The 5,662-nt window shown below is 51.7% G+C and overlaps 1 protein-coding gene across 2 annotated transcripts in view; it reads right to left on the reverse strand.

Moving 5' to 3' along the window:
- TICAM1 (toll-like receptor adaptor molecule 1) overlaps positions 1-341 on the reverse strand; it is an 8,662-nt gene extending 8,321 nt beyond the window's left edge. For both annotated transcript variants that reach the window (XM_015420592.1, XM_015420593.1), the window contains exon 1: positions 225-341. The gene's annotated coding sequence lies outside the window, so the exon portion shown is untranslated. The remainder of the gene's footprint in view (positions 1-224) is intronic.
- Between the last annotated feature and the right edge of the window lie 5,321 nt (positions 342-5,662).

Consider the following 5,662-nt stretch of genomic DNA (forward strand, 5'->3'; position numbering starts at 1 on the left):
CCCCCCAAGAACCAAGACGACCAGAAGTCCGGGAGCGGCGCCTCCAGCACCAGCAGCCTGTCTCCCAGGACCCTCCGCCAGCCGGAGCGCGCCTTCCCTCCCTGGCAAGCCGTGGCCAACGCTTTCCCTTCTGTTTTGCAGGGCCCCGGGCCCGCCCCGGCCCGCTCCTTCTCCCGGGGGGAGCGACGCGTAGGACGGCTCCCCGCCCGAGCGCGCAGACTTACCCAGGCGGGCGGGATGCAGTCGCCAGAAAGTGGACGGAGTTTTTGCAAAGTAGCAGCCGGCCCGTTTCGGAGCGGGCAGAAGATGGAGCCGAGACACACACACACACGGGCGCGGAAGAAGTGGGGCTGGCCGGGGAGAGGGGAGGGCGACGCTTTGCAACAGGAAGCGCCGCAGAGAGATCGCAGGGCTTGATTTCGTTTACGGCCCCGGAGTGCGGGCTTCTTCTTTCGCTTTCAGCTTGCCTCTTCCAGGAGACGGAGCGGTAGATTCCCCCCGGGACTCCGTGCTTTCCGAGGGACGAGGCCCTGGGGATTTGCTAGGCATCGGACGGTATTGTATTCACAGATCGAACAAAGTTCAGAGTCCAGTGGCACCGTTAAGACCAACAAAGTTTTATGCGAGGTGTGAGCATGCACACGAACGCGCACATCTTGAATAAAACCTTGTTGGTCTTAACCATTGCTCCCTCTAAGCTGAGTTAGCGTGAGCTAGCTCACAGCTTTTTAGCCACCGGCTCACACATTTTTGTCTCAGCTCAGGAAGGAGGGCTCCAGAGCAAACTAATTTATGCAGCAGCCAAATTGTTCAGGCACAGGGGTCATTTCGTAGAAAAAGAGCTAGGGGAACTCATTAGCATAACTCATTAGCATATGCCACACCCCCTGACATCACCGGAAGTGTGTCATAAGGCCACACACCCCGCCCCCAACGGTCCCGGCCGCCGCCACCGGCCTTGCAGCTCCACTGCCGAGCCCCATGAGGGGCCCGGCGGAGGAAGCCCTGCGAAGGCCCTCCCTGGCCCCAGGCAGGCAGGGGTGGGTAGAGGCAGGGAGGAAGCAACTTACCCTCCCTCTTCTCCTGCCTCCTCCTGGCTGAATGAGGGCCAGAAGCGGGGCGGCCGGAAGCAGGGGGCGGGGCTTCGTCATGTGCCCCGCCCCCAGTACCTCACCCGGGGGAACTGCGATCCCCCCCAAATCGACCTCTGTTCACGCATAACTTTAATGCCAGTAGCTCACAAAGTAGAATTTTTACTCACAAGACTCCACAGCTTAGAGGGAGCATTGGTCTTAACGGTGCCACTGGACTCTCAACCAATGTTCCCTCTAAAGCTGTGGAGTCTCGTGAGCAAAAATTCTACTTTGTGAGCTACTGGCATTAAAGTTGTGATCAAGCGATTTGGCTACTGCATAAATTAGTTTGCTCTGGAGCCATCTTTCCGAATCCTGAGCTAAAAGAAAAATGTGTGAGCCAGAGGCTAAAAAACTGTGAGCTAGCTCACACTAACTCAGCTTAGAGGGAACACTGCTTCTTAACTTTGTTCTGTTGCTTCAGGCCAACACGGCGGCCCACCTTGATCTGTATTCACAAATAGGCAGGGACACCAGCCTCCAGGTGGGACTTACAGTGCCTCTCCATGGAGAGAAATCAAAATGGGTAGCCAGGAGGAAGCGGGATAAAAGAGCGGGAGTCCAAGAGCACCTTCAAGACTAACAACATTTGTGGCTGGGGAGGAGCTTTCCTGAGTCACCGCTCAGTTCTTCAGATACCTGAAGAAACCTGGACTCTAGCTCATCTCCAGACTTCTCCAGAGTTCTGTTCCCCTGGAGAAAATGGATGCTTTGGAAGGTGAACGGTGTGGCCTTGTACCCCTGTGAGGTCCCTGTCCCTGAATCTCTCGGAGTTTCCCAACCCGGATGTGGTAACCCTACCTCTCCATCCCTCACCGGTGGCCAGCGGGGACTTGGCAACCCTACAAATAGCAGAGGTGGAAAGAAAGGCAAGGACTGGATCAGAGTCATAGACAGGAATCAGTATGTCTGATTCTCGGTGTGGCCCCACCCCAAGACGGAGGCCATGGATGGACAAGGCAGATGATTCTACAAACCTGAAAGAAGCCCCAGGTTTGCAGGAAAATCTGGAATTTATCTCTTTGCATACAAACATTGGAATGATTGCAGACCTTCCAAAATGATAGAAGCAATGCCTGTGACTTTCAGAAAGGAGCACCTTTAGTGGTTGTTGCTAGGCAACCATAACATCATTCCCAGCTTTTAAGCCTTGGTTTCTGTAACTGAAGGGCAAGGGTTGTTGTCGTTCAGTCGCACAGTCGAGTCCGACTCTTCGCGAGGGTACCAGTGCCTTTCCTGGAGCTATTTAGCCTTTGAGGGAGGACTCATTGGGACTAGGCCCAGCAGCAGCCACCAGGTGACATGATACCACTTAACTTGCATGACTTATGTAGGCCCAGCTGCTTTCTACTGTTCAGTAGCAGCCACCCCAAGTAAGCCAGAGTGGTACAGTGGTTAGAGTTTAAGAGCAGGTCTGAGAGACCCAGGTTTGAATCCCCACTCTGCCATGGAAGCTCACTGGGTGACTTAGGGTCAGTCACAAACTTCACAGGTTTGTTGTGATTGCGAAGGTAAAATGGAGGAGAGGAGAATGATGTAAGTTGCTTTGGGTCGCCACTGCAGAGAAAGTCAGGGTATAAATGAAATTAAATTCGAGGTGGCTTAGCTCTTGCCTGCTCTGTTTCTTTAGTTCAGCTATTCTTGCACTCATTTAAAAAGACACAACAGGGTCAATTCTTTAGGTTAAAAGATCTAGAAAATGTCACTAACCCATGCATTTTTTTTGGCATAGTGGTTAAGAGTATGGACTAATCTGGGAGAGCTGGGTTTGATTCCCCACTCCTCCACATGCAGCTGCTGGTGTGACCTTGGGTCAGTCATAAGTTCTTTTAGAGCTGTTTTTAGAAGGTCAGTTCTCAAAAGAGCTCTCTCAGCCTCACCTACCTCACACAGGGTGTCTGTTGTGGGAAGGGGAAGGGAAAGGGATTGTAAGCCGCTCTGAGACCTCTTCAAGTAGTGAAGGGCAGGGTATAAATCCAATCTCCTCCTCCTCCTCTCCTTCCTCTGTTCAAAACTAGGCTCACAAGCTGACGAAATGGCAAGCTGTGCAAGTTATGACACACTCAGCTTTTATGAGTGTGGATCAGAGGTCGATTCGGGGAGGATCGCCGGGGATCGCCGTTCCCCCGGGTGAGGTGCAGGGAGGCGGTGCACACGATGAAGCCCCGCCCCCTGCTTCCAGCCGCCCCACTTCTGGCCCTCATTCAGCCAGGAGGAGGCAGGAGAAGAGGGAGGGTAAGTTGCTTCCTCCCTGACTCTCCCCACCCCTGCCTGCCTGGGGCCAGGGAGGGCCTTGGCGGGGCTTCCTCACACTCTCGCCGGCCTTGCAGGTCCACCGCCGGGCCATGACACACTTCTGGTGATGTCAGGGGGTGTGGCCTTATGACACACTTCCAGTGATGTCAGGTGGTGTGGCCTTATGACACACTTCTGGTGATGTCAGGGGGTGTGGCATATGCTAATGAGTTATGCTAATGAGTTCCCCTAGCTCTTTTTCTACGAAATGACCCCTGGTGTGGATTGATGTGCAAGTGTCTAAGTAGCCTGGTTCATACATGAAGGTGCACGTGAGGGCAGAGGTGGTAGTCCCTTAAGATCACATTTTGGCTTGGTCTCCCATGTTACAGGCTCCAGGCAACTAGAAAGCTAGCAGCACAAGCACAGAGCAGGGGTAGAGCCTTTCAGCTTGCTGTGCTCCTGGCGAAGGAAAGCCTAGGTACTTACCAGTCCTCCCGACCCTCCAGTCACAGCCATGGGAAACCCTTTCATTTGAATAAAGACAACCAATAACCAGTGTTCCCTCCAAGCTGAGTTCAGGGGTAGAGCCTTTCAGCTTGCTGTGCTCCTGGCGAAGGAAAGCCTAGGTACTTACCAGTCCTCCCGACCCTCCAGTCACAGCCATGGGAAACCCTTTCATTTGAATAAAGACAACCAATAACCAGTGTTCCCTCCAAGCTGAGTTAGTGTGAGCTGGCTCACCGTTTTTTAGCCTCCAGTTCACACGTTTTGGTCTTAGCTCTGGAAGGAGGGGGAAGGATGCCTCCAGAGCAAACTAATTTATGCAGTAGCCAAATTGCTCGCTCACAACTTTAATGGTCACAAAGGAGAATTTTCGCTCACAAGACTCCACAGCTTCAAGGGAGCATTGCCAATAACAAGCCCTGCCTTGCAATAAACCTGCTCTCTTTCTGAAAAGTTCAGTGGGCACCAAGACAAGTACTGGCAGGCACAATGCGGGGGACCCTTGTGTTACATTGTTTATGGGTCCACACGGGCACTGTCGAGCAGATGAACACCAGGAGCTCTGGTGGCCCAATTAGGATCAGAACCACAGCATGCAGAGAAAGGGGGCTTTAAACTTTTCCCCCTGTACCATTTTCTTAACTGGAAAGGGCTCTGGGCACCTGGTGCTTGACCTACAGGGGAAGTTTATGGGCTCGAAGGGGTCATTTCGGGTTGGGAAAAGAGAGTGGAGGGGAAGGCCTGTTTCCCATGCTTGCTATGGTACCAGTCCCAATGTGGTACCCACTTTGGGTTTAGCTTTTGTGCGGCCACTTCCTTGATTTCTTAAAGAGTGTCTAGAAAACATGTCCTGAGCAAGCAGACAGGGAAGTTTTTAAGAAGTTGCTTCTTCTTCTGTTTCCTTTTAGGCCTTTTATGCATACGAACCACAAAGAATGACTTTGGGCAGACAGTCTTTTTACAGGTCAGTCACTTTTACGGCTCTGTTTGCAAGGCTGTTATAGCTAGAGGTGTGGATGTAGAGGTGTGGCTTCCCGGGAGGTGGTGGGGCTCTCCTTCTCTGGAGGTTTTCAAACAGAAGCTCGATGGCTGATTGGCACTTTGGGTTCAGGAAGCAGTTTTTCTCCAGGCCACTTTGGCCAGGAATCCTGGAGGTTTTTGTCATCTTTTGGGTATGGAATAGAGGTCACTGGGGGTATGAAGGGAGGTATTCATGAATTTCCTGCATTGTGCAGGAGGTTGGACTAGATGACCCAGGAGGTCCCTTCCAACTCTATGATGCTATGATTCTAAATACTTCTGTTGAAGCAACCCATAATTTGTTATTTCTTCCAAACCACTTTGGTTTGCTCTTAGTTCTTCAGACTAGAATCTGGATCCCAAGATTTGTCAGCAGAAGGAACTGATGTTCAGATCTCTCTTTCTTGAATTCCAGCAGTCCATTCTGATATGGGAAAGTTGATTCCCAAGATTGTGGAACCTGTATGGATTAATAGCCACCTAAGACACTGGACTACAGTGAGGAGTGGGGGGAAGGGTGTAAAATCTCCATTCTGCCTCTAGTATTAGCAGAGCTTGTTCTTGTGATGGGAGAGGGTAGTCTTTTTCCCCACTTCCCCCTTCAGTGCAGCTTTCCATATTAGTCAAGGTTTGTATTTATTTATTTATTTATATCTTCAGCTTATATACCGCCCTGACCCTGAAGGGTCTCTGGGCGGTTTACATAGTAATTCTAACCACATTCACCTAGCTAGGGCCACATTGTTTCTGGGGTAGTGTCTGCCTAC

This window comes from Gekko japonicus, unplaced genomic scaffold, assembly GCF_001447785.1.
Source record: "Gekko japonicus isolate JY-2015 unplaced genomic scaffold, Gekko_japonicus_V1.1 scaffold884, whole genome shotgun sequence".
Classification (NCBI taxonomy): domain Eukaryota; kingdom Metazoa; phylum Chordata; class Lepidosauria; order Squamata; family Gekkonidae; genus Gekko; species Gekko japonicus.